Genomic DNA, 9,719 nt, shown 5'->3' on the forward strand with positions numbered 1-9,719 from the left:
TTTAACCTTATAAATGTTCTTAACTTCCCCTCATTTGTACACCAAAACCGGCGCAATAATAGCATCCAACATTGAGAAAGCATTTAGGAATGCATGTCAGTTTTTAACATTTACCACAAAATAAACTTTCTATCTGTGACAGGGTCAGGTACAATGTGACCAGCACTGCGCTACTGACAAAGATATTTCATATCTACTTCTACAAATACAAATGTGCTTACACTTGCCAGATATCCGATAAATTGGGTTTATCGTTTACGGAAAAACTAAGTGAGCGATTTATTCATTACACAACCTTTAAATGGGAGAGCAGAGAATGATAATGAATCAGATCTAGCTACCAGTAAGCAGTCGTAAGTCATTAAGACCGAACGTCACTTTTTTTTTTTATCACGCATTGTTAAACTTAAAGTAGAAGCTATAAAAGAACTTGGAAAGATCATGAAAAGGCATTACTGAAAAAAAAGCCTCGGAGATGAGTAACTCTAACCATAAATTAGTACATTGCATGGAAGCCACGTGGGCAAAAATGATGACCAATTCTGATGGCTAAACAAGCCGATGTTCTAAAGCAGTGATTCTCAAACTTTCTAGGGTCGGGACCCCTTGGTAACATTTGCCAAGTTGTGGTGACCCCCAACGTAGTGCTGGACTCCAGAATTAGTAAGGCACTGGACTTGGGACTAAAAATAGAAGCACACTCACAAGAATACAAGCCCGCCCCTGCTACCTGCTTCCCTGCTCTGTCTCCATGCAGCCTTCTCAGCCCCAGCACTGCTTAGACTCAGAGCTCACATTGTATGGGAGGCAGGAAGACACCAGCGGCTGTGAATAGAAAAGGCCTGCTGTGCACACTCCCCGGCCACTAGATGTCGCTGCAGCGGCCATGGAGTGTGTATAGCGGCACTTTTATATTCACAGTATCTGCTATCCTCCCGCTGACTGACACTGCTGTGCTAGGAGGATGCTGAGGAGCCTCTCACCTAGCGCAGCAGAAGTGGATTCTGCAACCCCCTCAACAGTTAGATGCGACCCACTTTTGGGTCGCGACCCACAGGTTGAGAATCGCTGTTCTAAAGTATAATTTGTACAGACACAGCAAAGTCTGATACACTGTATTTCTAATCACAAATTTTGCCCCAGAGTTTGGTTTATACTTGTGGTAATACATTTTATAGTTGTATTGTATAATACATGGGCACAGTGAATAACTCACTGGATTATGCGCATGTGTCTTCTACACACATTTAGTGACCACTTTATTAGGAAGACCTGCAGTGAATTATGTGGCTGCAGCTGGAAACAAAGCATGCTGAGGAGGTTAAGGGATACAGTTGTTGCTTGATCAAGCATTAGAAAGCAGAAGACTCCTGATCTAAGCAAATGCTTGATGGTGCCACAACTCAAACTGTGGCCACCTGGAATTTTTACACACTACAGCCTCTAAAGCAGGGGTAGCCAAACTCTGGCCCTCCAGCTGTGGTGAAACTACAAATCCCATGATGCATCTCTCTCCGGGAGTCATGTCTGTGGCTGTGAGAATCTTCCAATGCCTCATGGGATTTGTAGTTCCACCACAGCTGGAGGGCCGGAGTTTGGTTACCCCTGCTCTAAAGCCTCGGTTCTGGTGGGTCGTGAGCCAAAACTGGGTCGCAACCCCGTGTTTAGTGGGTCGCCTCATGCCTTCCACTTTTCTAGGGGAAAGGCTTCTCAGCCTCCCCCTAGGGCAGCACTGTCAGTTCTCGCGCCAAGCAGCCATTTAATCGAACAGACCTGTGCGATTAACGCTTCTACCATGCAAACGCACCTACTATGCACTGTAGTGTGGGAGGTGCGTTACGTTGTCATTCGGCACCTCAACACGCCTCCCACCCACAGTTCAATCGCCTGCACCGAAACGTGCGGTATTGCAATGCCGTGTGTTTCATTGCAGTGCAACTTGGGTCGCAACTTAAAGACCAAGGACAAATGTGGGTCCTGAGGTTACACAGGTTGAGAACCACTGCTCTAAAGCATAGATTATTTACGTTTTTATGATTACAGACCCCAGTGGATTGCCCAATATGTCCCTATACCGCACTCAACAGACTATTGAAATCATCACCAGATCTTTTAGTTACCAGAATGACTTTTAAAAGTTGTTCATAGCTTGGTTTTGCTTTACATTTGGATAGCTAGGAACAGAACAGCTAAACCAAAATCATGAGGATTTATATAAAACCCGCAAATCACAAATACAAAGCTATATGCAACTACAACCCCAATTCCAAAAAGTTGGGACGCTGTGTAAAATCTACATAAAAACAGAATGCAATGATTTGCAAATCTCAAACTCATATTTTATTCACAAGAGAAAATAGAAAACATATTCTGAGAAAACGTACAATTTGAAGAAAAAACAAAAAGTAATTTTGAAATTGATGAGAGCGACACGTTTCAAAATAGTTGCGACAGAGCCATGTTTACCACAGTGTAGCATCCCCTCTTCTTTTAACAACACTGGGAACTGAGACCAGTTGCTGGAGTTTTAGGAGAGGAATGTTGTCCCATTCTTGGCTGATATAGGATTCTAACTGCTCAACACTCCTGGGTCTTCCTTGTTGTATTAATAATTTCAAGATGTGCCAAATATTGTCAATTGGTGAAAGGTCTGGACTGCGGTCAGGCCAGTTACACAGCCAGATTCTTCTACTACGAAGCCATGCAGTTGTCATAGATGCAGTATGCGTTTTAGAATTGCCCTGCTGCAATAGGCAAGGCGTTCCCTGAAAAAGATGTCATCTGGATGGGAGCATATGCTGCTCTAAAACGTGGATATATCTTTCAGCATTGATAGTGCCTTTCCAGATGTGCGAGCTGCTCATTTCATACAATTTCAAAATGACCTTGTTTTTTTTTTTCTTAACCCCTTCGTGACTGACGACGTACAGTGTACGTCGCCAGCATCGGGGCTGTTTAAACAGACTCCCGGCGACTTTTGCCGCCGGGACTCTGTTTAAACTTGTAGAGCCGACTGTCGGCTTTACAACAGAAGCGATCCTGGCGACTTACCTGTCGCCAGATCGCTTCTGATAAAATGTGGAATATAACATGGGTGCAAAAATTGAAAAAAGGGCCTCAGTCATGAAGGGGTTAAGATGATATATTTTCTCAGTTTAAACATTTGATATGTTTCCTATTTTCTATTGTGAAGAACAAATGAGTTTATGAGATTTACAGATCCATTGCATTCTGTTTTTAGCTAGATTTCACACTGCGTCCCACTTTTTTGGAATTGGGGTTGTAGGAAGATTTTTGTAGCTGTTTTCATGCAATCCAAGCATGGAATTGGGGTTCAGTTACCGACAAGGTCACTTGCATGTCACCTGACATTAAGTTGATTTCATGTAGAGAATCTGGTTTCAGTTGTTTTTAAAAATGTCAGAGATTCATTCCTAAACCACCATCATCTGCTTGCCATGGGGAACGTTGCCAAAAACAACCAGAAAGTCTCCCACTGCTCAGATAAACATTGTATGCACCCCTAGTATCACAGGAATGAGCAATCTTTTTGTCATATACTGTTCAGTGGTTGAGCCAAGTGTTGATATCACAGGGAAGGAGAACACATTGTGCATGTGCCAGTTGTGAAAAAGGATGAGCACTCATTCCTATGATGCTGGGGGCACATTCGATGGACAGCATGCCCCAGCTTCTATGCCCAATGTTTTTTTTTAAAAGGGAACAACGGGGGATGTACAGCACTCTCAGGTGTAGTGGGGCTTATGATGTAGCTCAAGGTGTGCAGATGGAGGTGTCCTACAGAATAACACGAAAAAAACAAGAGCGCCACAACCTAGCGCAATAAGTCATGGGATTATGAAAACTGGACAATTAGATATTAGAAAAATGCCTGCATTGAGAACAATGAAGGTATGGTGTTAATTAGGCAAGTGTAGGTGAAAATGCATTAAGGTATTAATACAGATGCAGACTCTGATGGATGCCTCAGGATGCAATGCACTCTTAAGGGGATAATTTGTCTGACAGAGAAGCATGCAAGACCACGACCAAAGTGAACCTGTGCGGGTAAACAAGGTTTATACATAAATAAAACATGCAGTCACATGATTTAACTGGAAGGAGAGCCTTAGGTCCTCATTAAGTAGGATCTACTGCTTTCCTTCAAGCTCAATCATGCAAGTTCATCTTATTTATGTATATACCTTGTTTACCTGCACAGTTTCACATGATCAGTCGATTGGTCGTGGTCTTGTATGCTTCTCTTTCAGACAAGTGATCCCCTTGAGAGTACATTGGAATCATTTCCTGCATCCTAAGACATCCATCAGAGTCTGCATCTGTATTAATAACCTGTGAGTGCATTTTCACCTCCACTTACCTAATTACCACCATACATTGAGGTTATTGCGCTAGGTTGTGGCACTCTTGTTTTTTTTAACAAAGGGTTAAAGATCTAGAAGCTCAGCTATGCATAGTATGGTGATAAGGGAATCACAGTGTGTCCAGTTTTTGCATGGTGACGGACTCTTTGAAATTGCTAAGACTAGCTTGCATTCTGTCCGAAAGGAATGCTTCAGAGAAACATAAAAAGGTAAGGACTTAAAGTATTTTCCGTTATGTTGTGTGAATGTGAACACAAATAGAGGAGTCTACTCAAATCTGACTCAAAAGGTGGATAGGCACTTTAGGGATGAAAATCTTCTATTCCCTCTGTGTCATATTGGGAATTTGTATCTCACAAACACCACAATGATTCCTATACAGGATCATTATATTAATGTTCCACTGCATGTGGTGCTGCAAGTGAAATCTGTGGTGGAAGCAATCTTTTCCAAGAAAAGCTACAAGCGGTTGGGTCACTACATGTTACTACATAGTCATAGAGGGACCCCAAACAAATGGAAGACGTCTACTTCCGCTGAAGATCCACCTTTATCAGTCCAAACTCCTACAGATGTATACTGTTAATCCAATCCTGTGACCAGGTACTCTTGCCAGGCTGTAGAGTTTAGTGGCCTCACTTTCAGCCCATAAGTCTGATCAAAAGTTTAGTCTCCTCTTGTCACCAGCTTGCTAACTGCCCAGTGAAGGAGCAATTCCTTAACTATTAACAAAAATGTATCTTATTTGTGTATCACTCGGTTGTAGATCCTCAAATCATCTCTGAATTGGTGCTGACACTGTTCTTCCTTCTGAAGGGGGTCTACTTTTGTTCCCCATGGTCCCTGTGTGTGTTGTAAAGTAGTCACCGCTCCAAGCTTGCTCCCGTGATAGACTACAATCTCATGTTTAGTTTACTCATTTGTACTGATATTGTAGAGCGGTGACTACTTTACAACACATACGGGAACTATGGGGAACAAAAGTAGCCCCCCTTGCAGAAGGAAGGACAGTGTCAGCACCTATTCAGAGATGATTTGAGGATCTACAGCCAAGTGATACACAAATAAGATAGTTTTATTAATATTTCGGGTACTTAAATGCATTTTTAAGATTTAACTCCTGAGTTCAGTATCACTTTAATCAAAACAGTGATGTTCCTTCACTGGGCAGCTTGCAAGGTGGAGACAAGGAGGAAACTAAACCTTAAGTTATTGGGCTCAAACTTCCTATTAGCAGGCTTCCAGAGTTATATTGACAGCACTATACAGTGGGCCAGCACCTGGTTGGTTCACAGTGCTGCTTCTCCCTCTGTTAGTTATGCAATGCTTAAGGAAACATGATTATATATTACATAATAATAAGAGTCAGAACATTACATCAGTATGAACAGCAAAAGTGGAAAAAAACCCCCTCAACTTTGAATACAGAGTTAGAATTTTATTTTCATACATACAATGTATTAACATTATGGACGTGTATGTCAGCAATAGAAAATCACAACTGTTAAATATCTGAAACCGTACTTTAAATGCACGCCGATATTTATGAGCTACCAGAATTTGCTCTAAAAATGAAACCAGGCGATTTGTCCTTTGGAGTGAAGCATCCCATCGCATGCTTTGGTGTCAGGAGTCAAGAGATTAACTACTAATAAAGGATCAAAGGACGGCATAGCTATTTGAATTTTGATATTAATTACTTAAGAAAAGCTTAATGTAGTGAGTTAAGTAAGTAATAGAGCAGCATATACATAATGTAGTAATAAGCCAGTTGTAAACCATGAATAAATTGTACGAAAGGAGGGCTTTGACCCTTTACCAAGTCTACACTGCTAGTACCAGAGAGAGCTGCGATAGGCCAAGCTCATTTCTCAGAGCTGCAGTTGCCACCAACCTACATCTCTCCTCCGGGGAATCCATTAGTCAGCAGGACATACCAGTGTTGTACTACCTGCCATCTAGTAAACTCTCCATAGGAGTAAATACATCCAAGCCTGTGACAACAGTGCCGCAGGCTGAAATGCCAACCTTGACCTGTCAATGTTTTGTCAAGAATGAGACCTACGTCTTTTCTGAAGCAACAACCTGGAAGAGGAATAAAACCTTCCCCACGGCATCCAAATGGGGGGAAAAAAACACTGCAGGGTGGGTTTGCTCTTTAATGGGAACGCTCAACCATGGGCTGTACACAACATTCAATGAAGGGAACATCATTTGAAAGCATTACACAGAAATTACTTATTCAGGAAAAATAAGCAACACCTATAACACAAACATCTTTACATCACGTTTTTAAAGAACACACAATGGCAGCTCAGAGATCGATGAAATCAAAGTATGAAACTGCCACATTGTAAGTATACAAAAAAAATTATAATGGATGTCTTGTCCTACATTCTCACAGCAATGTAAAACACCGAAATCTGTTAAAAGTCTGTTAAAAGTCCCTGTGTGTGTTGTAAAGTATCCACTGCTCCAAGCTTACTCCTGTGATGGACTACAATCTCATGTTTGGTTTACTAATTTGTATTGCGATTGTAGTCCATCAAAGGAGCGATCTTGGAGCAGTGGCTACTTTACACCACACATACGAACCATGAGGAACAATGGTAGCCACCCTCCAGCAGGAAGGAGAGTGTCAGCACCAATTCAGAGATGATTTGAGGATCTACAGCCGAGTGATACACAAATAAGATACATTTCTGTGAAGTACATGAATGCATGTTTATGATTTAACTCCTGAGTTTGTCACTTTAAATAGGTCAAACTTGCTCCAGTCTTGAGGCCTTAGCCCATTTTGAGGATGAATTGAGTTCCCATTCTTTTCAATAGCTTAATATTTATTTTTAAAACAAATGGCAGTCTAACACAGACTGTGAATTGTCCATTGTTTACAAGCATTTTCTTTATGCTGCAAACTATTTCAATAGTACAAACTCCGTTTGCTGCTGTTCCTTCATTCTCCAAGCACAAGCTGAGGGCAGAGGAGGTGTATACTAACTATATTTCTAAACTGCAGAGAAAATTCAGGTCACCATTCTAGCAGGGCTGTAAATCCCCAGAACTGGATGGAAAGAACCCCCCCCATTTGTCTGATGAAGCTCAGCTCTAAAGTAAATCTGTTATGACAGAAATATGGGTGAAGCTGATTTAAAAAGGTGGTCATGGCTATCCTTTGTTTTTAATGCTTCATCAAAGATAGGGAGAAAGCATGCAGGTCAAGTTTTCTCACTTCACTGGCTACACGTGGGTTTCTGGATCAACAAATAGTGAAGACAAAGGATGAGGATGTCTGCAAGGGTGCCAACAACTTAAGAAAAAAAAAAAGGCAGTTTTGGCAGCTCACACATTTGTATTTGAAATAATAACCCATTCAACTTAAAACATGTAAATTTATGTAAGCATTTGAGACTTTTAAAACTCATTTTAAATCACAGTCATGGCCAGCCCGTCCTAAATTGTTTTCATACATATTGGGCCCAAACTACATAGGTGGTGATTAGCCGAAGATCAAAGATTCATCCAGATTAATCACAGCCATGTAAAATAGTGTAGTGATCACTAAAACAGTCCGGAGGATCAGAAGTCATTGGGGGTTATTGGGACAATTTATAAAAACAGGTAAAGTCTCCACTTCTGTTGAAAAATCGTCTGCCTCTCAGGAAAGCTGGATGCATGTCACCACACCACAATGCTGGAGAACATCTTGAACGCCCAGCTTACCTGCGAGGTCCAGTGATAATCCATGCCCCCCAGAAGCATTGAAAGCCAGGGCTGAATTTATATATATGTTTTTTCATAGGTGCTTGTAGGTACTAATAATATTTGGGGGATGAGATTTCAGTAAAGCGGATCTTTTACTTTTATGAATAATAATTATTTCACCCTGCAAAAGATACTACTATTTTTTTTGTATTACGTTTTTAAACAATATTCTACATATTTTGCAAGAACTCCAGAACACATTTTAGATTCCGGCTTGTTTTTATTGACAATACTGGAAACAGTTTGCCATGGTCTGTTACTATTTTTCAAAATGGTGGCCACATTTTATTCATTACAAGTATTTCTATATAAAGCCATCACTTTGCATACTATTCATGCACATCAGTCCCTGCCCCCTCGCTTACAATCAAATCTCATATTCATACTAGGGGTAATTTTGCCAAAAGACGATTGGCCAGAATGTATGTAAGGTGTGGGTAGAAACCGGAGTACCTAGGGGAAAAAAAAAACCCAGGCAAGTGAAGGCAGAACATGCAAACTCAATGCAGATAGTGTCCTGGTTCAAAGCAGGGACCTCAGTACTGCAAAGCATAAGCGTTAACCACTATACACGGTGCTGCCCTAATTGGTGGTTCTATGAAGAAACATGAGGTGATGAATCCATATACCCTCAATAGAACTATATATCTAATCATGTTTCACAGGTGGTCATAAAATGGCTAGCTTGGAAAATGCTTGTGTAACACTAGTATTAATGAGTATTCCATTGTGTACTGGCAGGGGGTTAGATGTGAATGCAGCGCTGAGCATGACATGTACTTTTTTGAAAGCTGCTATTCAGCCAATTGGACATGTAACAGCACAACATCGAAACACTACAAAAGGGTAAAAAGGTATATTGATGGCTTATTTATATTGCCAGTTGTGATTTTCAACATATTTTGTCCTACATATGGAACAGTAAATGTCATTAACATTCTACATAACAAAGGTGTAAAGAAGATTTCTTGTTTTATTATATGAAGTGGTTGGGAAAATTACATTTTCAGGTAAATAAAAATGAGAGAAATAGAAACAGACCATATAGCAGCTATTATAAATCATTTCAAATGGAAATGAGCATGTAGTAGGCTTTCCAGAATGAAAATAAAAAACAGCAACAATAGACAGGCTCAGCATGGAGTCTAACAATGAACTGCAGCACAACAGATCATCAACTTTAAAACACATCAATAGAAGCTTCCCGTCTTTGGCAGCATCGCTGTAGCAGTGTTCCTATTCTTACAGCAGTGATAGTAAAATGGTATTAACATGGTAACTACTTTTGGAGCCAATAACCACAGAATGAAGCTGTGAGGCAGATCCAACTAATTAAGGGTTTGTTGATATGGGCACTGGAATAGAAGAGCATGCAGCCCCCATGTTTCTTGGCAGGTAGGTATTCCAACCCTTCAAAAAATGTTTTTCCTTTTGGGAAGCAATTGAAGTCAATGTCCGGCATGCTTGAATGTGTTATTACATAATCTTCAGTCTGGCACAATGAAATCCTTAACTAAACAAATGCTGACATTTATCCTAAAGCGTTTTGGATTGTTGCACACTAGTCAG

The sequence above is a fragment of the Nanorana parkeri genome, unplaced genomic scaffold, assembly GCF_000935625.1.
Source record: "Nanorana parkeri isolate BGI_ZX_2015 unplaced genomic scaffold, ASM93562v1 scaffold4, whole genome shotgun sequence".
Classification (NCBI taxonomy): domain Eukaryota; kingdom Metazoa; phylum Chordata; class Amphibia; order Anura; family Dicroglossidae; genus Nanorana; species Nanorana parkeri.